At 43.8% G+C, this 25,345-nt stretch overlaps 1 protein-coding gene across 2 annotated transcripts in view; it reads right to left on the reverse strand.

The window, feature by feature from the left end:
* Positions 1 to 25,345, reverse strand: part of EPB41L3 (erythrocyte membrane protein band 4.1 like 3) — a 466,618-nt gene that overhangs the window by 434,492 nt on the left and 6,781 nt on the right. Inside the window, exon 2 of one of the 2 annotated variants that reach the window (XM_073550907.1) lies at positions 15,908 to 16,005. The exons of the other annotated variant lie outside the window; for it this stretch is intronic. The gene's annotated coding sequence lies outside the window, so the exon portion shown is untranslated. The remainder of the gene's footprint in view (positions 1 to 15,907; positions 16,006 to 25,345) is intronic. 2 annotated transcript variants of the gene reach the window in all.

Raw genomic sequence — 25,345 nt, forward strand, 5'->3', positions numbered from 1 at the left:
GCATAAAGAGTTCATCCATATCTTCAGCTTGCACAGGCGGCCTGTAGTAAATGCCTACAATGGTGTCCTTTCCATTGTTCTGTCCTTGTATTCTTACCCAAACAGTTTCCACAGAACTCCCAGTCTCTGAAGCTTCAATCTCTGTGCAGATATACGCATTTCTAACATACAATGCGACACCCCCTCCTCGTTTATCAAGTCTGTTTCTTGCAAATAAGTTGTATCCTTCTAGTCTTGTATTCCAATCATGTGTATTGTCCCACCAAGTTTCAGTGATTCCAATGACATCATATTTCTTTTCCTGTGTTAGTAGTTCCAATTCTCCTTGTTTGTTGCCCATGCTTTGTGCATTAGTATAGAAACATTTTAGTTTGTGATTGGTTTCTCTTTCTACAATATTTTTTTTAATTAGATTCTTTCGTCTTTGTTCTTCCTTTCCACTTCTAATAGCAGAGTTCTCAGTAGCATTTGTCAGGTGTATGGCTTTTTCTCGTCTTTTGCTTCCCTTCCCATGTTGTTCTAGTTTAAAGCTCTCCTTACAAGTGTAGCAAGGCGACTTCCAAATACCTGCTTTCCAGTCTTCGTAAGGTGCACCCCATCTCTAGCAAGTAGTCCATCGTATAAGTAGTTCACTCCGTGATCCAGAAATCCAAATCGTTGCTGACGGCACCATCGACGTAGCCAGTTGTTCACCTGCAGAATCTTATTCCACCTCCTTGTTCCATGGCCATCCACTGGGAGGATGGAAGAGAAGACCACCTGTGCTCCCAGTTCTTTCACTTTCTTGCCTAAGTCTTCAAAGTCTCTGCAGATGGTTTCCAGGTCGTTTCTTGCGGTGTCATTTGTCCCCACATGTAGTAGCAGGAATGGGTAGTCATCTGTAGGTCTGAAGAGTCCTGATATCCTGTCAGACACATCTTTAATTTTTGCACCTGGAAGACAGCACATTTCTCTTGAAGTTATATCCGGTCTGCAGATAGCGGCCTCTGTTCCTCTCAACAGGGAATCCCCCATGACCACCACTCTCCGTTTCTTCTTCACAACATTTTTCTTTCTCCATCCAGGAGGACTCTGAAGGCGTACAAGGTTGCTGTTTGTTGGCAAAGTCTTATCCTGATGTATTTCTTCATTGTTTTCCTGCGTGAGAGCCTGGTACTGGTTTCTGAGCAGTATGGGTGCTGACTGCCTCCTGATCCTCCTGCTTCTCTGGGTCACATGTCTCCATTCCTCTGTTTCTTCAGGTGCACTTCGAATTTCTTCTCTTTCTGTAACATGAAGAGATAATTCTGCTCTGTCCAAGAACTCTTCACCTTCCTTAATGATCTTCAACGTAGCTAACCTCTCTTCGAGATTTTGCAACTTTTCCTCCAACAGGGTCACAAGCTTGCATTTGTGGCATGTGAAGTTTGGCTTTTCCACTGGTAAATCTGTGAACATGTAGCAAGAAATGCAGCTCACCAAATGGCTCCTGGCCTCTTCCATCTTGAGATTTCTTAAAAAGATGAAAGATGAGCTAAAATTCGGCGCGCGGTTTCTCCGATTTCCTCTTTTCAGCTGCAACGGCCAAAACCCAGTGATCGTTGAGCTCGCGGAGACTCTTCACTTATCCCAGAAGGCACTGGGAATATGCAAATGATCTCCTCAAGACTCTTCCCCTGGTTTCTCCGATTTCCTCTTTTCAGCTGCAACGGCCAAAACCCAGTGATCGTTGAGCTCGCGGAGACTCTTCACTTATCCCAGAAGGCACTGGGAATATGCAAATGATCTCCTCAAGACTCTTCCCCTGGTTTCTCCGATTTCCTCTTTTCAGCTGCAACGGCCAAAACCCAGTGATCGTTGAGCTCGCGGAGACTCTTCACTTATCCCAGAAGGCACTGGGAATATGCAAATGATCTCCTCAAGACTCTTCCCCTGGTTTCTCCGATTTCCTCTTTTCAGCTGCAACGGCCAAAACCCAGTGATCGTTGAGCTCGCGGAGACTCTTCACTTATCCCAGAAGGCACTGGGAATATGCAAATGATCTCCTCAAGACTCTTCCCCTGGTAAACTTTAAACTTAACCCTTGCCCTGACTCAGAAATCCTTTAGCCAGCAAAGCTTTTATCACATAAAGAGGATATTAGGCAATAAACTTGCTTAGAGGCGGCTTGAAAATCCTGGCTAAACAAATTTCATCTGTTAGCTAACACAGATTGCTGATTATTGCTATAACCTTTGAACAGTGGAAGACATTCACCTTTCATGGAGTAACAAAAAATAGATTTAGTAACAGATAATTCAAGCATTGTGTCAGATTTACACACAAGCAACGAGAAGGCAGCGTCATTCAGCGAATATATCAAATGAAAATGACATAAAAGCTTCTTGCAGTTTTATAAATCAATCCAAATACATCTCAGTGATCTGCATAATGAATATTTCCCAGCAGGTCTATTACTCGTATAAAAGAGGCTGCTGGCTAAGTTCTAACTTTATTGTTAGAAGGGTTCCCCAATGTTAAACTTATCACAGAGTGTGACATTATTGGGGTCCCCAGGGATCTGCCGTAATCTGCGAGAAGCTTGGCAGCAACCGTTACAGTCAGGGGAATGGAGGATTATACAGTTCTCATTTCAAAACAACGGGTTGACCAAGTAATGACAATGTCTGCCTGGGATAATTAACCTGAATAGTGAGTATCGTCTCTGTTAACTCAAAATGTTCTAATTAGTTATTTCAAAAAGAGGGCTTGTGAAGCAAACAACCTTTTCAAGTCTTACATAAAAATCAAAGGAAATAGAAAGTATTAAGAAATCAAAGTCCTTCTTTAATTTTTTTTCCAAGAGTTAAAGCAATGGCTGACTAGGAGTAATTCCATTCAGAATAGTGGAAATATACTAATGAAATTATGATCAGGAAACCAGCCATGGATGGTGCAAAGGTGGCAGTCACACCTAAGATGTCGATGCCTTGGGGGCCCAAAAGGCTCCACTGTTGCCTATGATGATATCTTGATTAGTCTGCAGGACCCTTGTCCAGGAGCACATTTGGTTGTCTATGGCTGCCGGACCAGATGCCTGCAAACCTCTTCCTGAATGCTAGCATTCTCAGTATTTCTTCTGATTAGTAGACCCTTCCAATGTTGTGAATGAATAACACCACAACAATGACAGTGTCAAGTCTACTAATCAGAAGATGCATGGGGGAACCTGAAATACAATAAGAGGTTGACAGCGCTCTGGTTCGGCAGCCACGGGCTACCAATGTCGCGCTGGTCCAAGGTCCTGCAAAACATTCTGCTCAACTCTAATCAGTATTATAAATAGTGCAAGTTGGCAGGAGGCCAAGTTTTAGATTTTACATTGAGGTCTAGAAGCTTTAAAATATGGCATGAAAAAAATAGTCACCGGTAAGGGCATATACGGTAGTTCCCAATACAGACCAGAACCTCACACGGTTCAGGGTAGAGCAGCCCCAACAGGGATAGGCAAAAAGCAGAATGATCCAGTGATGCAGGCTATTAGTCTTGTGCCATGATTACGACGAAAGTCGAGACGCGTAGGTCCCATTTCTAAGTACCTGTATACATCTGTAACCAAGTGTGCTAATATGTGGACTAAATTTGCTTTTTTAATGGCTCAAAAGCTATATTTTATTAACACAAGACTAAGAGCCTGCATCACTGGATCCTTCTGTTATTTGCCTGTTAAAATATGAAACTTTCACTTTTTTTAATCATGCTAATTCCTACCACCATATCTACTCATGGCTGACTCCAATTTTACCAAATGAAAGCTTGTTGCTTAATGTCGATAAAACATTTCTATCAACTAATCAATCAGAAGTAAAGAAAATCTGCTACATCTTGGTATTGTTCACCAATATGCACTATATCCTCTACCATAGGTACAAATAATCCTGTAGAGTAGAGAATATCATTAGTTTTATTTTTGGTTTTCATCAGTGTTCACACCTGCAGATTCATAGGTAATCTGCAGCAAAATAAACAATTGGCTTTGCAGAGTTTGAATGCCCCACAAAATTTGTCACAAATCTTCAACCACTCCATAATTTATTTTATTTTAAAAAGGGATTGTCAGCCAGATTTTACCCCCAAACTATTTTTATGAATGTGTAGATCTTTCAAAAACAAGTCCAGCAATAACTTTACATGGACAGTCAGTTCTTCCGTTAATGAGAAATCAGTGTTTTAATCGATATGTAAATGAGGATGAAGTGCTTTCAGCAATGGAAGCACATCATAAGCCTCAGTCACTCTGACTCTATTCCCTGCTCAACGCTGCCTCTTCCTGCTTGTCTGATTTTGTTGTGTAATTTCAAGCAAATAAGCGGTCAGAAAATTTACACTACTTGTAGATGACATTTGTTCAAATTTTGTGACTTTATTCCAATGTGCATTTACCTCCTAAAAATTCAAACAGAAAATCTGCAGCAATTCTTGTAATGGTAATAAAATTGAATGAATTCCCCTTTAAGTACTATATTTTTTCCCCAGAAAAAAAATAGAAAATTAAAGGCAATAATTAACTAAATAGCCTTAACACACTGAAAACTCAACAGAAGAGATGAGCGAACCCGAACTGTAAAATTCAGGGTTCGTATCGGACGGTGGAAAACTCCAAATACAGACTTCTCCCCGACGTCCGTTTTAGTGTTCGGAGAGCAAGAGCTTACTACGACCATTTTACAGCATCAAAGTTCAGATTGGCATAGACTTCCATGGGGCTCAGGTTCGAGTTTGGGTAGAGTTCTGGTACCCGAACTTTCAACTAAAGATCGGTTGAACCCAGAAGAATCCGAATATCCAAGGATTTGCTCATCTCTACTCAATAGCTCTGAAGGTTTTAAATAAGATCTAAAAACACACAGTAAATTTTACACGTGACACTTTTAAATTGATTTTTGGCTCATTTTGCTTTTCAAATCTCCCCCAATACACCTGGTCAGTCAAAAAAAAAAAAAAAAAACTTTCTGAAATATGAAGAACCCATCAAAGTCCATAAGAATCCATTACATAACAGATCTGTCATATTCATTATGCTTCTTCTAATACCAGCCATGTAAACAGAGCCTTACTGGTGAGAAAGGTAAGTTGTATGAAAAAGATTTCAAAAATTACAAAAGGCATAAAATCTCCATTGATGTCTCATGCGACACAATGTCGAATAGATGTCAGCCAATAATGCCAGATAAATACAGTAATAGCCATTTTATTTTCCCTTCTATCGTCTGCCTGGTTCATTGATTTCCCTACAAGCATGACTTCACTTTTCCTATCCTGCATATTCAGTCAGTGGAATTTTAGGTTTTTATCTTTTTTTTGCTTGGATTATATTAGAACAGATGGCTGCTGCCCTTTTAGCTCTCTCACAAATCATGTTACATCCATATGTCTCACTGAGCCGCAAATCTTCTGCTCTGCCAGAGTCTTAAGACAGTGACGAGAAATACTCAGGTAAATGTTTGCTTCATGGCAATCAGAACACATTGTACAATGGCAAGTTATCACTGTCCTGTCAAAATGTCGCTCCTAAAAAAATCACTGCAGATAAATAGGTTACAAAATTATCTGACGCGTGACAACAGGAAAGGGCGACCTGTAGCTTCCTCCACAGATGCAAATGTGCAGCGGAGACTGCATGCTGAGAGTAGTAGTTCAGCCATGGCCCACTAGGCTCCTCTATGTTGTAGGAGAAAATGCCAGCAAAGCGTTAAATGAGAAAAGTCCATTCGATCCCATTTTATTACAACTCTCCAGCCAGCGCTTTACGGAGCCAAATAAACCAACATATCACTGGGATTTATACCATTTGCTTAGATGGTCGTAATATAGAAATATCACCTCCTAAACATATGGATAATGAACATGATAAGAGCATTTCCTAATATTGGCACAGACAAGTGAGGGGGCTCTATACATGTAAAGTGTGAGTTACAATCTGAAACAAAAAAAAAAAAGCCTTGCATCCTTATATTAGCTGAAAACATATATTAAACATCGGTGACTTATCTACGTGCTTACAGCCAACATGTGCGAAGCCATTTTACAGCTCGGCTTGCCCCAAGCCTGCTCCAATATAATGGAACAATAACTTCCCATAAATCCAGTGGACACCATAGCAGTCCACATAGAAAGCAACCTGCAGTATAATTAGGAGATAAATAATGCATCAAACAAATGCACAATGACTATAAGAATCCAACAAATGATAATTAGCAAGTATCTCTTATAAAAAATAGTTTTGTTATACAGAATAAACACAACTGACAAAAAAAATATAACATTGATCATGTTGCTATTTCCTATAAATCTCATTCCTTCTACGTATAGCAGATCCTTTTAAAATACATTTTGGTTGGAATTGAGCATAATAAAAGAGTGTAGGTACACGTAATCCTCCAGTCAGTTCCATCACTGGTCTGTTTACTCCAGTGTTCCCTTGACAATACCTCCAGTTTTGTTCTGTCATTGCAGCATTGATACAAGGATACTTGCACAAATCACATCACATACTTGTCAAATCACATCAATGTTAAGGAACTTACTATAAGGCCGGGATCACACATGCGAGAAACACGGCCGAGTCTCGCATGTTAATACCCGGCACTGCCGCTGGCACTCAGGAGCAGAACGTGCAGCCGCATAGCAATACAAGGAGCTGAACGTTCCGCTCCCGAGTGCCGGCGGCAGTGCCGGGTATTAACATGCGAGACTCGGCCGTATTCCTCGCATGTGTGATCCTGGCCTAAGGTTGCAGTCAAACGGCCATATTACTTACATGAGGATCGCATCGTAATCCTCGGACTGGCCGTCGGCTCGCCAACTGCATAGAAATACCTGCCGTCACGCTCAAGTCATGAGAGCTGACGGCCAGTCCGAGGATTGTAAGAGGATACAATGGCTATTCCCATCTTATCCTTTCATGGCCAAGACAAGAACGAGTCAGTTCAGGCTCCGACTACTGGAGGAAGAGCGACGGAAAGGAACAGAGTAGCTCAGGTGCTATCAGCTGTTTTCGAAGCTTCGCCTCCAGTGGTAAAGTCTGAACAGAGTTATTCCGTCTCAGCCGTGAAAGGCTAAAATACAAATGACCCTTCAACGCTCATCTCTTTGCTATACCGTGTGCACAGTTCCATGCTACTAACTGTAAAACCATATATTTGTCATATAAAAGCTCACAAATAATTCAGAAATAAATTTGACATAAGCCATCAAGATTATAGCAGTCATCATTAAACACCACATTGTAAACTGTGCACAGTAATTACACATTACACAGATAATTGTCTCTGGGCAATAAACATAAAAAAAACTGTCGACTACTTCAACGTTGTAAAAGTAAACGGTAAATGCTTAGATGATCTTTCATCTCTGACTCATACTATCTTAAGCCTTACTATGTGTCCAGAGTTCAGGCCAATTCAGACCTTTCGCGAACTGGTATTAACTGATCCGCAATTAATTCCTTGCAGATAATCTCACAATGAACAAATGAAACGTTCACCAGAAATGTAAGACTCATTCTTTTGCCAGAATTGAGGTCTTTAACTGAATACAAACACTGACTCTTTTTTAGGGTTAGTTCACAGTCTACTACATCAGAGTGTCCTCCTCCAGTAGGAGTACACAGTATATGTCCGTAGATGATGCACGGCAGAAGGCACATTCACTCTGCCGGCACCATTATAGTCTATGGCCCCATCGACGCATACGGCCGCATCCTGCATTGCCGGGAGGGGAAGTTGAAAGCAAGCCCCCGAAGGGACCCACGAACGTGAAGATAAGTGCAATGTGAAGGCACCATTAGCATCCTCAATTTTCAAATCAAGTAACCAGCATACAATGAACATGGACTCCACGTCCCATTTATGGGACTTTCTATCCTAGCAATTTATTGGAAACCTCTAATATTTGGATGCCTTCACACAAAGGGAGACCTCAAGGGTATGAGCACACATTGAGTATTTGTAGCAGATTATTCTGCTGCAAAAACCAGAGTATTGGCAGGAAAAACTGCTGCGTGAAATACAGTCCATGCGTTTCTAATGCATTCTTCTGTGCGTTTTTATCCCATTCATATGAATGGGCGAAAAACACAGCAAAAACGCTGAAAGGCCATGTACACACATTAAGTATATGCAGCAGAAAAGAGTGTTAGCAGGAAAAACGCTACATAAAATATTTGCGTATTTATGTATTGGGTTTTTACGTGCATTTTTGATACATTGTTACTTGCTTCCCCACCCCCATTCATTTGAATGGGGGGGGGGGCAAAAGCTGCAAAAACACTATAAACATTGACAAGCTGCAGATTTGACAAAAATGCTTTGATTGTTTTGCAACAAATAAAGGAGATTGTGCAAGGGTCTTTTTTACCGTGGCAAAAACATAATATGTGAACAAGCCTTAAAGAGGTTTTCCACTACTGGATCCCAACTTTAAAAAACCCCAAAAACAATGTATTCAAGCCTCCTAGAGTGGCGAACGTATCCTGGCAAGTGACCTGACATTGTTATGTCACATGCTACTGTTTGGCTGAAACAACGTCACATCGTCTACCTGGAAATGCGTGAGTGCACATTTTTTATTTTAATTGGAGTCCTGAATTGCTTAAGTTGGGGTTGTCCAGTAGTGGAAAACATTTTTAAAGAGCCATAGACATTTTTTTTCCAGGAAACATACCATGACATTTCATACTATGGGAGTACATGCTCATTACTCAAATGATCATCCAGCATGCAGCTTCTGGTCAGAAGGCACTTAGTTGTCTGACCATTAACAAAAGTGGCCAAATTATAGACTACTAGATTATGGCCCGATGATATCGCATCGGGAGGATGCGATAGCATCACACCTCTTGCCATGTTAACCCTCAACACACACACTCCTCTCACCATCTCCACTCACTCTTTCACTCCACATACGACCCCTTCTCTCACTCCGTCTCTCATACTCACGCAGTCATCGCCGCTGCTCCACGATCCCCGACATCTTCTTCCGCCGGCGCCATCCTGGATCCAGACGTTGTCAACGCCGGCGACGCCATCTTGAGTATCGTGAAATCCCGCGATAGTCAAGATAGCGTCGCCGGAAGAACATGTCGCCGGCGTGGACGACGTCGGGATCCAAAATGGCGTCGGCGAAATCTCGCGAGTTTTCGCCGACGCCATTTTGGATCCCGACGTCGTCCTCGCCAGCGACATGTTCTTGCGGCGACGCCATCTTGACTATCGCGGGATTTCGCCGATCCAAAATGGCGTCGCCGCAAGAACATGTCGCCGGCGTGGACGACATCGGGATCCAAAATGGCGTCGGCGTAATCTCGCGAGATTTCGCCGACGCCATCTTTTTGGATCCCGAGTCGTCCACGCCAGCGACATGTTCTTGCGGCGATGCCATCTTGAATCTCGCGGGATTTCACGAAATCCAAGATGGCGTCGCCGCAAGAACATGTCGGCGGCCTGGAGAACGTCTGGATCCAGGATCGTGGCGGCGGAGGAAGATGTCGGGGCAGCGACGATGACGGTGTGAGTATGAGAAACGGAGTGAGAGAAAGGAACGTATGTGGAGTGAAAGAGTGAGTGGACGTGAGTGGAGGTGAAAGGTGAGAGGAGTGTGTGTTGAGGCGGTGTGGTGTGTTGAGGGTTAACATGTGCGTGTGTGTGGTGACGTCACCGGCTACAACTGGACGGAAGTTGTTACAACCGGAAGCTGCTTAGGGCATTTATTATTATAGATGATGAGGAAGAAGCCGTCTGTTGTTGGCGGTGATGGCGTGTAGAGGCTTCTTCAGCCAATGTAATAGATTTAGAGTTAGGGGATTCGTGTGTGAGACGACGGCGTTTATAAGCCTTAATCTTGTCAAGTCGATGCTGTTTTTCCTCAGGAGTCTCATTAGCACGGCGTTGTTTTTGTCGTAGTGCTAAAGCTGCTTTCCTTTCACTGGCATTGGCATACTGTGCATCGGTATTGAATGGTGGTATTGATAGGGCAGAAACAGATTGCTGATTAGTTATGTCAGTGAACGGCATATGGGATGAAGTGTAGCAGTAAATTGTTCCACATGCTGATGTGGAAGCATCCTGTTGTGAGTCTAATAATAATGATGAGGAAGAGGCGTCTGTTGTCGGCGGTGATGGCGTGCAGAGGCTTCTTCAGCCAATCTTATGGATTTAGAGTTAGGGGATTCGTGTGTGAGGCGACAGCGTTTATAAGCCTTAATCTTCTCAAGGCGATGGTGTTTTTCCTCAGGAGTCTCATTAGCACGGCGTTGTTTTTGTCGTAGTGCTAAAGCTGCTTTCCTTTCACTGGCATTGGCATACTTTTTGTTATGACTCATGTTGGCACAGGTAAAGGAGTCTATTTGGCAGTTATCTGGCAGTGAAGAAGGCGTCCTGGAGTATTGTAGAGTAAACAGATACTAATTGACCCTGTAATTGCCCAGCAGTAGTTATGAAGTGGTAGTGGCAAATTGGCCCTGTAGTTAGACACCGGCAGAGGAGCAAGGCAGCAGTAGTTATGGCGGTAGAGGCAAATTGGCCCTGTAATTAGACACCGGCAGAGGAGCAAGGCAGCAGTAGTTATGGCGGTAGAGGCAAATTGGCCCTGTAATTAGACACCGGCAGAGGAGCAAGGCAGCAGTAGTTATGGCGGTAGAGGCAAATTGGCCCTGTAATTAGACACAGGCAGTGAACAGTCAGAGGAGCAAGGCAGCAGTACTTATGGCGGTAGAGGCAAATTGGCCCTGTAATTAGACACCGGCAGAGGAGCAATGCAGCAGTAGTTATGGCGGTATAGGCAAATTGGCCCTGTAATTAGACACCGGCAGAGGAGCAATGCAGCAGTAGTTATGGCGGTAGAGGCAAATTAGCCCTGTAATTAGACACCGGCAGAGGAGCAAGGCAGCAGTAGTTATGGCGGTATAGGCAAATTAGCCCTGTAATTAGACACCGGCAGAGGAGCAATGCAGCAGTAGTTATGGCGGTAGAGGCAAATTGGCCCTGTAATTAGACACCAGCAGAGGAGCAATGCAGCAGTAGTTATGGCGGTAGAGGCAAATTGGCCCTGTAATTAGACACCGGCAGAGGAGCAAGGCAGCAGTAGTTATGGCGGTAGAGGCAAATTGGCCTTGTAATTAGACACCGGCAGTAAACAGGCAGATGACCAAAGCAGCAGCAGTTATGGCGGTAGAGGCAAATTGGCCCTGTAATTAGACACTGGCAGAGGACAAAGGCAGCAGTAGTTATGGCAGTATAGGCAAATTGGCCCTGTAATTAGACACCGGCAGAGGACAAAGGCAGTAGTTATGGCGGTATAGGCAAATTGGTCCTGTAATTAGACACCGGCAGAGGAGCAATGCAGCAGTAGTTATGGCGGTAGAGGCAAATTGGCCCTGTAATTAGACACCGGCAGAGGAGCAAGGCAGCAGTAGTTATGGCGGTAGAGGCAAATTGGCCCTGTAATTAGACACCGGCAGAGGAGCAAGGCAGCAGTAGTTATGGCGGTAGAGGCAAATTGGCCCTGTAATTAGACACCGGCAGAGGAGCAAGGCAGCAGTAGTTATGGCGGTAGAGGCAAATTGGCCCTGTAATTAGACACAGGCAGTGAACAGTCAGAGGAGCAAGGCAGCAGTACTTATGGCGGTAGAGGCAAATTGGCCCTGTAATTAGACACCGGCAGAGGAGCAATGCAGCAGTAGTTATGGCGGTATAGGCAAATTGGCCCTGTAATTAGACACCGGCAGAGGAGCAATGCAGCAGTAGTTATGGCGGTAGAGGCAAATTAGCCCTGTAATTAGACACCGGCAGAGGAGCAAGGCAGCAGTAGTTATGGCGGTATAGGCAAATTAGCCCTGTAATTAGACACCGGCAGAGGAGCAATGCAGCAGTAGTTATGGCGGTAGAGGCAAATTGGCCCTGTAATTAGACACCAGCAGAGGAGCAATGCAGCAGTAGTTATGGCGGTAGAGGCAAATTGGCCCTGTAATTAGACACCGGCAGAGGAGCAAGGCAGCAGTAGTTATGGCGGTAGAGGCAAATTGGCTTTGTAATTAGACACCGGCAGTAAACAGGCAGATGACCAAAGCAGCAGCAGTTATGGCGGTAGAGGCAAATTGGCCCTGTAATTAGACACTGGCAGAGGACAAAGGCAGCAGTAGTTATGGCAGTATAGGCAAATTGGCCCTGTAATTAGACACCGGCAGAGGACAAAGGCAGTAGTTATGGCGGTATAGGCAAATTGGTCCTGTAATTAGACACCGGCAGAGGAGCAAGGCAGCAGTAGTTATGGCGGTACAGGCAAATTGGTCCAGTAATTAGACACCGGCAGTAAACAGGCATAGGACCAAGGCAGCAGTAGTTATGGTGGTACAGGCAATGCCAAGCGTCCGCACAGCAAGTCGGCGTGAGGTAAATGACGCAATTTCACGAATGCAAGATGGCGTCGGCGAAATCTCGCGAGATTTCGCCGACGTCGTTAACACCTCTTGCCATGTTAACCCTCAACACACCACACCGCCTCAACACACACTCCTCTCACCTTTCACCTCCACTCATGTCCACTCACTCTTTCACTCCACATACGTTCCTTTCTCTCACTCCGTTTCTCATACTCACACCATCATCGTCGCTGCCCCGACATCTTCCTCCGCCGCCGCGATCCAGGATCCAGACGTTCTCCAGGCCGCCGACATGTTCTTGCGGGACGCCATCTTGGATTTCGTGAAATCCCGCGATATTCAAGATAGCGTCGCCGCAACAACATATCGCTGGCGTGGACGACATCGGGATCCAAAAAGATGGCGTCGGCGAAATCTCGCGAGATTACGCCGACGCCATTTTGGATCCCGATGTCGCCCACGCCAGCGACATTCTTGCGGGACGCCATCTTGGATGTCGTGAAGTCCCGCGATATTCAAGATGGCGTCGCCGCAACAACATGTCGCTAGCATGGGCGACATCGGGATCCAAAATGGCGTCGGCGTAATCTCGCGAGATTTCGCCGACGCCATCTTTTTGGATCCCGATGTCGTCCACGCCAGCGACATATTGTTGCGGCGACGCCATCTTGAATCTCGCGGGACTTCACGACATCCAAGATGGCGTCCCGCAAGAACATGTCGGCGGCCTGGAGAACGTCTGGATCCTGGATCGCGGCGGCGGAGGAAGATGTCGGGGCAGTGACGATGACGGTGTGAGTATGAGAAACGGAGTGAGAGAAAGGAACGTATGTGGAGTTAAAGAGTGAGTGGACATGAGTGGAGGTGAAAGGTGAGAGGAGTGTGTGTTGAGGCGGTGTGGTGTGTTGAGGGTTAACATGTGCGTGTGTGTGTGTGGTGACGTCACCGGTTACAACTGGACGGAAGTTGTTACAACCGGAAGCTGGTTAGGGCATTTATTATTATAGAAGACACTAGTTTCTCTGTGTCTGACCAGCTAGAGTATCCAATCCTTTCCCCTTTTTTAATCTCCTGGCAGTCACTCATAACCTCTCATCAATCTTAATATTCAAAGAAAACTCTCAGCTAAGCCTACTGAGTCAAGTGTGATTCATGTTCTGGTATCACTAACCATGTTTATTCATCAACTAGCTGAAGAGCCCGGCGCTGCCCGGGCATAGTAACTAAAGGCACTGTCACACTTAGCGATGTACCAGCGATCCCGACCAGCGATATGACGCGGTCAGGATCGCTGGTACGTCGCTAAGTGGTCGCTAGTGAGCTGCCACACAGGCAGATCTCACCAGCGACATCGCTGGTGACGGGGTCGCAACTTGCCTGTCACACTAGGCGATCCTGACGTCCTCCCGCCCGGCTCCACGCTCGTCTCTCCACAGGAAGCGCCGCAGGAAGCTGACGACGAGAAGCGGTCCAGGACGTTCTCGCGCAATCAGCGATAACCAGCGGGGGAACCAGTCGTAGGTAAATATCAGACACAGCGATGTCGCTAGCAATATTGCTATAACGTCACAAGTTATAGCGATATTGCTAGCGATATCGCTTAGTGTGACAGTACCTAAACTGTGGTTAGTTATAGCAAATTATAATTATCCTCCATCCCATAGTCCCGTGCCCATATACCCATAATACATATCCTCCATCCCATAGTCCCGTGTCCCTATACCCATCATACATATCCACTATCCCATAGGTCCGTGCCCATATACCCATCATACATATCCTCCATCCCATAGTAGAGTGCCCATATACTCATCACACATCCTCCATCCCATAGTCCCGGGCCCATATACCCATCATACATATCCGCCATCCCATAGTCCCGTGCCCATATACCCGTCATACACATCCTCCATCCCATAGTCAAGTGCCCATATACCCATCACATCCATAGTCAACCATTAAGACATCATAATGAGCGGTGGGGCTTGCAACCTATGCTGAATCAGCGTCGCCATGGCAACCATTATGACATCATAATGAGGGGCGGGGCTTGATACACACTTTTCCCCCTATTATGTAGATAGGGGCAAAATTGTTTGGTGAATTGGAACGCGCAGGGTTAAAATTTTGCCTCACAACATAGCCTATGACGCTCTCGGGGTCCAGACGTGTGACTGTGCCAAATTTTGTGACTGTAGCTGCGACGGTGCGGATGCCAATCCCGGACATACACACACACACACACACACACACACACACACACACACACACACTTGAGCTTTATATATTAGATGTTGGTCATTAGATTTTGGTCATTTGCTGAAACACAATATTTTTCCATGCTCTAATAATTCCGCTTAGAAAAATTGACAACTAAGTGTTTCCATTTCCCTTCAACAGAGGCAGGTCCCGATAAGTCTGCACTGATTGGAGAAGGTCAGGATGTGATGCGACTGAACCAGTCACTCCTGGTTGTTACATTCATGAAATCATAATAGGACTGATGTAGAAATGGCGTGACACAGAGGTTTAGTAAATAATTTTATCAGGAATGCAATTATTTACTAAAACAAGAGACAATTGACAGGTCCTCTTTAAGAGTGCAGCCAGATGGCCGTATTACTAGCACGAGGATCGCATCACAATCCTCGGACTGGCCGTCGGCTCTCCTGACCATAGCGTGACAGCTGCATAGAAATACATGCAGACACACTCAGGTCAGGAGAGTGACGGCCAGCCGAGGATTGTGATGCGATCCTCGCACTAGTAATAGAGCCGTCCGAATGCGCCCTTAGGCTGGTCATACTGTACACAGTAAAATCCTGAAAGCTCAAAGATCATATGGCCAAAAGTTCTCCCTTCTGAGAGGGGTGTAATGCTAGTAAATACTAAAGCCCCCCATTACACATAACGATGTCCCAGCGATCCCACCGATACGACATGGATGGGATCGCTGGGACATCGTTAGACAGCCCCTCCAGCGATCAGGACCAGCGAGCAAGCTGGTTTATAATGTAAACAATGGGTATCTAAGAGCCGCGTGGCTCCTGGATACCCGATGTTTACTTTAGAAACCAGCGTCGCTGATCGCTAGTCTCTTGCTGCCTCACGCAGCAATGTGTGCGGGCCAGCGGGAGACCAGAGATCAAAAGATGGCCCAGGCCGATCGAGCACAATCAGCGATACCCGGCAGGGGGGCTGGTCGCTGATCCCAAAATCAGCGATCTCGCTAGCGAGATCGCTGTGTGTGACGGGGCCTTAAGAATCAGTCGAATTTAAAAAAAATGTCACAAACCCAAATTTTGCATACTCGTGTAATTAGCCAGTTCAGCCAAACTTAGCAAATAGCGTAGACATTGATTTAATGTGTATAGCTTGCATAAAAGGAAGCAACTTGTCTGTGTGTCTACCATAAAACAACATTTCTAGAAGTGTCCGGATGCTTTAAGATAACACTAAAGACACAATAAGGTGAAGTAGTTCATACAGATCAGCATCACAAATAGTCACCTTTGATGTTGCACAAACAAATGAATGAAAATAAGATAATGGCATAGGCAGCAGTATAATCTAAAGGAAAACTTTCAAAGTCCAAACTAAATAAAACACTTAAAAAAAAAAAAAAAAAAAAAAAGTTTACACACTTACCAAAAACATTTTGTCCCCAGGTAAATCCAAGGCAAATATATGGAGACCATAATTCCAAATGGGGGTACATGGAAAAAGAGAAATATAGGGTAGTTAGAATTCATTTACAGGACAGATCACATCGGTATTCACCCATTTTTATGCTGTCAAACAGTATCTGAGGCAACAATTTATGACTGGACTTTTTAAAGAACATACAAAAAAACAATAGAAAAAATAAATCAAAGCAAAAATTATAAAAAAAAGTAATAAGTCCAGATTTGGGGGCTGAACACCACCTCTATCTAAAGAATACTGATGCTTCCTCAGGAAATCCCTTAATACTGTTTGGCTTTCCACCAATGTGGGTTCTGTTTTCATTGATTATCAAGTAGCCATTTTCTGTGCATTTAGATTTGAAAGGATTTTGTTTTATTCACGATTCATATGAAATTCATTGCTACCCCATTTGTTGGATGTGTGCTTGTTAAAATGCCCTTCTCTTTAGTTGATTTGAAGCATAGCAGCTGCTTTCCGCTATACTCAGATTCCAAGTGTCCACCTTCTTTTATTGTTGGCTTATACATGCTATAAAATCTTTATAAATAGAGGTACAGGAAAAGCTCATACACATATAGGTGCCGAATTACAGCTCCATAGGATTCAGGTCGTTTGTAGCCACGATACATTCACATGAGTTGTGGGACTCAACATTCTACCATAAGAACACAAAATCTTTAGTTTTACACCTGAATGAGTTTATGAATAATATTGGGAGACCCCAAAAACATTCAGAAGAAAAAGAAAAGAGAATATCCACAATCCGCACTCTTGTAAACCAACCAGACTTTAATACCATAAAATAATTCACATATCTGGCACTCTGCCGAGCCTACTTTTACAGTCAGTAACACAAAATGTCTAAAAGCAGTTGGTTAACTTATCATATCCCAGTGCTGCTCAAAAGTGAGGAGTGAGTATGTGAGCATCAAAACCGGAGACGTTCCCTCATCTAATGGTAATAGAAGACTTGCTCTAAAACTCAACCTGTGTGGTCAGATAATACTAAAATACAAGTGGTTGTACAATGGACTGGCTACCACACAAATGCAAACAGGGATATGTCCACACCACAAACAAAGATATGGTTACTTTTCAACGCCGTGGAGTAAGAGTCGATGTCCATTGTGATGGAGTCAGACAGGTTATAAAATGGACTAGTCGACTCTGACTTCTAAGGCCAGGTACACACGATCCAGAAGCGGCAGTGCTTTAGACGCGGCGCAAGTTCGCTGCACTCAAAGCGCTGCCGGCTATTGAACGCAGGTCAATCCGATTGTATTCACTGAACCGTGCGGAATCACCACGTTCAGTACATTCAAGAGAAATCAACATGCTGTGGTCTGGAGAAACGCGCCGCATATCCGTCTCCATGGGTGAGGCATGGGCGTCTGTGGACACATAGTGGACATTGGATTTCTTGAAATCCCATCCACTATGCTGCAACAGCTCGACGCTGCAGGTTGGACACTACACAAGTACGCAGCGTCCAATCTGCAGAAATTACTGATCGTGGGCACATACCCGAATATATATAATACATTGGTTCAGTAGTACAATGCAGGCTGTGCTGTAAATGTTTTCATAATTTGGGAAAGTTCTGAAATGTCCTTTAAATGTCTGTTCTGTTCCTGATCTAAGGATTTCGGCTTTTAGTGGAGATAAATCTGTGCTGCACTTTATGTACATGCTCTGTAGTGACCAGAGCTGTGGGGTCGGACTAAGGGAGTCGGAATCAGGGAAATTGAGGAGTCAGAGGTTTGGCTTACAGACTCCACAGCCCTGCTACTAATTATCCAAACTCTGACACATGCTTTCAGAACAAACATGGACCATATTAAAAGTAGGTCCAGGAACTTGATGATAAGTTTGCTTTGGTTCAGAGATCTAAAAAGTCCTTAAAGGGATTGTCCACCTTTTGGTCCAATTTTTTTCTTACTTAAATGCATGCAATATGACCTAAAATAGTGTTTGCATTTGGGTTTCATTAAAAATGTTGCACAGTTTGCCTCCTAGAGCTGCTGTATTACACTGTCTATTACTGGCTGCAGAATGAGGTAATGGGGCCGGCCACTTTATCAGATGTGTCGGGGACATGATTTGTGGCTCTTACTAGTGCAGCTTTCCCCCCAGACAGCACAGTTCTCCTGTCCATAAAATGGATGTTGACGAAGGAAAAATGTTTCAGCAGAAAATGACCTATTGTTAAGGCTGTGTGCACACGCTGCGGATTTTGCTGCGGTTCCGCAGCGGTTTTGGCTGCTGCGGACCCGCAGCAGTTTTTGCTGCGGTATACAGTACCATGATTCCCTATGGGAATCAAAAACCGCAGTGCAGACGGTGCGGAATTTTCCGCGCGGATTATCTGCGGTTTTCAATCCGCAGAAAGAATTGACATGTCAATTCTTTCTGCGGATTCTCCTGCGGTTTGCCATCTCCTCCATTGAGGAGATGAAAAACCGCAGGGCAAAACCGCAGAGCAATCCGCAGGTAAAACCGCAGGTCTTTTGACCTGCGGTTTCACCTGCGGATTTTACAAAATCCGCGCGGATGAATCCGCACATAATTCGCAGCGTGTGCAAACAGCCTAAATCAGGTTTTTCTGTTACATGTTTTTTTTTTACAATTTCAGGCAATATGTTTTTTTTTTTAATGAATTGTTCTTTAATAACAAACAAAATTAGTAATCTTTCAACATGCACAATTGTGACTGAAGCTTTTTTAGACTTGTACTTCCTGCCCTTTTAGGAAGTTTTTTCAGCATGCTCCTTACCTGCAGAGGCAGGATTACATGATGAATTCGGATCCACCAATCACAATAGGTGATCTCACACCTGAACCTGCTCCCTCCCTTGACACTCATTTCTAGAAATTCCATGCGCTTTGCTGGAACTGTAAGACACTGCATTTTGAATGCAGCGGAAAATATCCAGCGCCAAAAACTCACCAAAAACTGATTGCGGGCACACAGCCTAAATCTTTATCAAAAAACTCTGTGAGCATGCACCATAAGGCTTAATTCCACTATTGAGTATTTAGTGAGTTTATGATAAGTGCAGAAATACTACAGAAAAGCTACAATATCAGGTAAATTGGGTTACTTGCGTTTTTTTCATTGCATTTTGGAGTGCATTTATTTACCTCCATTTTTATCACATTGCTTTGTCTCTTTCGGTATGTCATGTTTTAAATAAAGCTTCTTAGCCTTTGATACTTCCCTGTATTTGACAAAACTTTATTGATGCACAGTCATGTGCTAATTACATCCGTTTTCTACCTGCGTAATTTTCACATCTAATGCAATTTTAAGGGGTTAATCTGCACATAAAACCCAACGTACTTGAAAGAGAATTTGACATGTTGCGGACTGCAGTTACACACAACAGGTCAGTTCACACTACGCAAAAAAAAAGAAAGCACAGTGGGCAGATATATATAAATCCCATCCACTTTGCTGGAACTGTAAGACGTTGCGTTTTTGATGCAGCATCAAAAGCTCATCATGAGCGCACATCCTTAGCGTATTGATTGGTGGAGGTATGAGTTCTATAAGTAGAACATGTACCTATCAGACATTTAGAGTATAGACTTTTGATATGTTATTAATTTTTTATTGCGGCGCCCAGATTGATTCAGTGTGACAATGTGGCCCTTGGACCAAAAAAATTTGTGCATCCCTGCTTTAAAGGCTTATTGCAGTTTCAGCAAATGTCACATGATTAGGACAAACTTTTAAGTATTGGATGTAAATAACAAAAGGCTCCTATCTAACACATCAAACCTAAAAAAACAGAACCTAAAATAAAAAACTAAAACCTAAAAAAAAAAACACAACAAGATGACTTACAAAAAGTCTACTTGAAGGCTGTTTATTGTATAGTGCATCTTGTGGTTATGTAGTTCCACACTGGATGTTACTGACATTTTATTCCTAAGGACAACATTGCAACATTAGACACAACTGATGAAACTTCAGTTTCAATTTTTGCTACATGGGGAAGTCTCAGCCACAGGCATGTGATTTTAGTTGAACTATAGGGCTTCTGAGTCTTTTCTCACAACTTCCCAAAATAAGAGTGTCTATACTACAAGACTAGGGCTACGCATAGACTTTTGGTAGCAATATTTTCTCATTTTATTTGTTATTTCATGTTTGAAATCCTCAGGGGTGCATTTAGTTGCCAACAAGAAGCTGAGTTCTTACATTGTTTTTTTTTTTTGTTTTTTTTATAATGTAGGTTAAAGGGAATCTGTCACCTCATTTTTGGCCTATGAGATGCAGCCACCGCCATCAGGGGCTTATCTACAGCTTTCTATAATGCTGTAGATAAGCCCCCAATGTAACCTGAAAGATAAGAAAAACGAGTTAGATTATACTCACACCGGGGGTCCGGTCCAATGGGTGTCACCATCCGGTGCCTCCCATCTTCTAGCGATGACGCCCTCCTTCTTACTTCTGTCGCGCTCCTGCCCAGGAGTTCTTTATCTGACCTATTGAGGGCAGAGCAGAGTACTGCAGTGCGCAGGTGTCGGGAAAGGGCAGATAGGTCCGGCGCCTGCGCATTGCAGTACTTTACTCTGCCCTCAACAGGGCAAATAAAGTACACCCGCGCCATGGCAGAAGTAAGAAGGAGGACATCATTGCTAGAAGATGGGAGGCGTCGGACCGTACCACGACACCCAACGCATCTGACCCCGCCCCCCGGTGAGTATAATCTAATTCGTTTTTCTTATCTTTCAGGTTACAACGGGGGCTTATCTACAGCGTTAGAGAATGCTGTAGATAAGCCCCTGATGTCGGTGGGTGCATCTCATAGGCCAAAAATGAGGTGACAGATTCCCTTTAACCCCTTCACCCCCAAGGGTGGTTTGCACGTTCATGACCGGGCCAATTTTTACAATTCTGACCACTTTACCTTTATGAGGTCATAACTCTGGAACGCTTCCATGAATCCCGGTGATTCTGACATTGTTTTCTCGTGACATATTGTACTTCATGTTAGTGGTAAAATTTCATTCAAATAACTTGCGTTTATTTGTGAGAAAAACGGAAATTTGGCGAAAATTTTGAAAACTTCGCGATTTTCCAACTTTGAATTTTTATGCCCTTAAATCACAGAGATACGGCACACAAAAAACTTGATAACTAACATTTCCCACATGTTTACTTTACATCAGCACAATTTTGGAACCAAAATTTTTTTTTGTTAGGAAGTTATAAGGGTTAAAAGTTGACCAGCGATTTCTCATTTTTACAACACCATTTTATTTTTAGGACCACATCACATTTGAAGCCACTTTGAGGGGTCTATATGATAGAAAATACCCAAAAGTGACACCATTCTAAAAACTGCACCCCTTAAGGTGCTCAAAACCACATTCAAGAAGTTTATTAACCCTTTAGGTGCGGAATTTTTTTGAATATTTAAAAAAAAATGAAAATCTAACTTTTTTTCATAAAAAAAATAATTCAGGTTCAATTTTTTTTATTTTACCAAGGGTAACAGGAGAAATTGAACTGCAAAAGTTATTGTGCAATTTGTCCCGAGTACGCAGATACCTGATATGTGGGGGGGGGAACGACTGTTTCGGCGCATGGCAGAGCTCAGAATGGAAGGAGCGCCGTTTGACTTTTTCAATGCAAAATTGGCTGGAATTCAGATTGGACGCCATGTCACGTTTGGAGAGTCCCTGATGTACCTAAACAGTGGAAACCCCCTACAAGTGACCCCATTTTGGAAACTAAACCCCCCAAGGAACTTATCTAGATATGTGGTGAGAACTTTGAACCCACAAGGGCTTTACAGAAGTTTATAACGTACAGCGGAACAATTAAAAAATCATATTTTTTCCACAAAAATGATCTTTTCACCCCAATTTTTATTTTCCCAAGGGTAACAGGACCCTAAAAGTTATTGTGCAATTTGTCCTGAGTACGCTGATACCCCACATGTGGGGGTAAACCACTATTTGGGCGCATGGCAGAGCTCGGAAGGGAAGCAGCGCCATTTGACGTTTTGGGCTGGAATTGAGATCGGACACCATGTCGCGTTTGGAAAAACTCCTGATGTACCAAAACAGTGGAACCCCCCAACAAATGACACCATTTTGGAAACTAGACCCCCTAAGGAACTTATCTAGATGTGTGGTGAGCACTTTGACCCCCCCAGTGCTTCACAGAAGTTTATAACACCCGGGCGTGAAAATAAAAAATTCGTATTTTTTCCACAAACATGATCTTTTAATCACCATTTTTTTTATTTTCCCAAGGGTACCAGGAGAAATTGGACCCCAAAAGTTGTTGTCCAATTTGTCCTGAGTATGCTGATACCCCATATGTGGGAGAAAACTACTGTATGGGCACACGTCGGGGCTCGGAAAGGAAGTAGTGACGTTTTGGAATGCAGACTTTGATGGAATGGTCTGCGGGTGTCATGTTGCCTTTGGAGAGCCCCTAATGTACCTAAACAGTGGAAACCCCCCACAAATGACACCATTTTGTATACTAGACCCCCCAAGGAACTTATCTAGATGTGTGGTGAGCACTTTGAACCCCCCAGTGCTTCACAGAAGTTTACAACGCCCAGGCGTGAAAATAAAAAATTTGTATTTTTTCCACAAACATGATCTTTTAGTCACTATTTTTTTATTTTCCCAAGGGTACCAGGAGAAATTGGACCCCAAAAGTTGTTGTCCAATTTGTCCTGAGTATGCTGATACCCCATATGTGGGAGAAAACTACTGTATGGATACACGTCGGGGCTCGGAAGGGAAGCAGTGACGTTTTGGAACGCAGACTTTGATGGATTGGTCTGCGGGTGTCATGTGCGTTTGGAGATCCCCTGATGTACCTAAACTATTGAAACTCCCCACAAGTGACCCCATTTTGGACACTAGACCCCCCACGGAACTTATCTAGATGTGTGGTGAGCACTTTGAACCCCCAAGTGCTTCACAGAAGTTTATAACACTCGGACGTGAAAATAAAAAAAAAATTTTTTTCCACAAAAATGATATTTTTGCCCCCAATTTTTATTTTCCTAAGGGTAACAGGAGAAATTGGACCCCAAAAATTGTTTTGCAATTTGTCCTGAGTAGGCTGATACCCTACATGTGGGGGTAAAACACTGTTTGGGCGCATGGCAGAGCTTGGAAGGGAAGGAGCACCATTTGACTTTTTCAACTCAGAATTGGCTGGAATTGAGATCAGACGCCATGTTGCATTTGGAGAGCCCCTGATGTGCCCAAACAGTGGAAACCCCCCAATTATAACTCCAACCCGAACCCCAACACACCCCTAACCCTAATCTCAGCCCTAACCCTAGCCCTAACCCTAACCCTAGCCTAACCCTAACCCTACCCCAACACACCCCTAGCCCTAACCCTAGCCCTAACCCTAATGGAAAAATGGAAATAAATACATTTTTTTAATTTTATTATTTTTCCCTAACTAAGGGGGTGATAACGGGGGGTTTGATTTACTATTTATGGCGGTTTTTATGTTTGGCGGCTGTCGCACGCTAAAAGACGCTTTTTATTGTAAAAATAGTTTTTGCATCACCACATATTGAGAGCTATCATTTTTCCGTATTTTGATCCACCGAGTCATGTGAGGTCTTATTTTTTGCGGGACAAGTTGACGTTTTTATTGGTACCATTTTCGGGCACGTGAAATTTTTTGATCGCTTTTTATTCCGATTTTTGGGACGCAGAATGAACAAAAACCAGAGTTTCATGAATTTCTTTTGGGGAGGGTGCGTTTACACCGTTCCGCGTGCGGTAAAATTGATAAAGCGGTTTTATTCTTCGGGTCAGTACGGTTACAGCGATACCTCATTTAGGTCGTTTTTTATGTTTTGTCGGTTTTATGCAATGAAAACTATTTTATATAAAAAATAATTATTTTTGCATCGCTTTATTCAGTGAGCTATAACTTTATTTTTTCGCTGATGATGCTCGTTTTTTGCGGGACAAGATGACGTTTTCAGCGGTACCATGGCTATTTATATGCGTCTTTTTGATCGCGCGTTATTACACTTTTTGTTTGGCGGTATGATAATAAATTATTATTTTTTGCTTCGTTTTTTATTTTTATTTTTTAAGGGGTTCGCTAAAGGGGTTAACTAATGGGACAGTTTTATAGGGCGGGTCGTTACGGACGCGGCGATACCTAATGTGTACTTTTATTTTTTTTTATTATTTCCAAAAAATGGATTTATTGAGGGAATATTTTTTTTCTTTTTTCTAATTTATTTGGCGATTTTTTTAAAATTATTTTTACACTTTATTTTTTTTTTACTTTATTAAATAGTCCCAGGTGGGACATCACTGTCCTGTGACAGATTGCTGATCTGTCACATCACAGATCACTGTGACAGATCAGCGATCTGACACAGGCAATGCAGAAGGCTTCCTCATGCCTGCGCTTTGCAGGCACTGAGGAAGCCAGCTTCCGCAGGCCCCCGAAGGCCCCCGTCGCCATCTTGGATTCGGGGGCCTGGAGGAAGGGAGTCCCCCGCAGCAGCACTGCACATTGCGCTGCCGTGGGGGGCTCAGGGAAGCACGGAGGGAGCCCCCTCCCTGCCGATGCTTCCCTTTAACCCCCGGTACACCGCGATCGTGTTTGATCGCGGTGTGCAAGGGGTTAACGTGTCGGGGGCGGTCCGTGACCGCCCCTGACACATAGTGCCGGGTGTCAGCTGTGATAATCAGCTGACACCCGGCCGCGATCAGCGGCGCTCACCACGTGGGCGCCGCTGATCGCGCTGATGTACTATCCCGTCCCCGGTCATACGGGCCCGGGTACCGTGGACGGGATAGTACGTCGGATGGCAGGAAGGGGTTAAAGGGAAGCTGTCACCAGAAAAAAAAAAAAAAAAATGTAATACCCTGCAGATATGGGGTTAATGAGCAGGTTAATAGCATTATTAAACTGCCCTGCGCCCACACGTAGCCAAACGCTGCAGGGAGAAAATGATTTATTCTCCCCGGCAGCTTTTGTATTTCAGTCACGGGGCAGTGTATGCTCAGAGCGATAACTGAACCCACGCTGGTGCCGCCCCGTGCCCGAAACCCGAACGCTGCTGGGGAGAATTTTCTCTCTGCAGCATTCTGTGACGTGCAGGCACCAGGTAAGTTGATAACGCTATTAACCTTCAGATTAACCCCACCTCTGCAGGTTAATAGCGTGTTTTTCTGGTGACAGGTTCCTTTTAATGGGCTTCTCTGAAAATAGACAAATTAAACTAAAAGGAAATGTCA

Source organism: Dendrobates tinctorius, unplaced genomic scaffold (genome assembly GCF_039654945.1).
Source record: "Dendrobates tinctorius isolate UK_male_01 unplaced genomic scaffold, ASM3965494v1 ptg000171l, whole genome shotgun sequence".
NCBI lineage: Eukaryota > Metazoa > Chordata > Amphibia > Anura > Dendrobatidae > Dendrobates > Dendrobates tinctorius.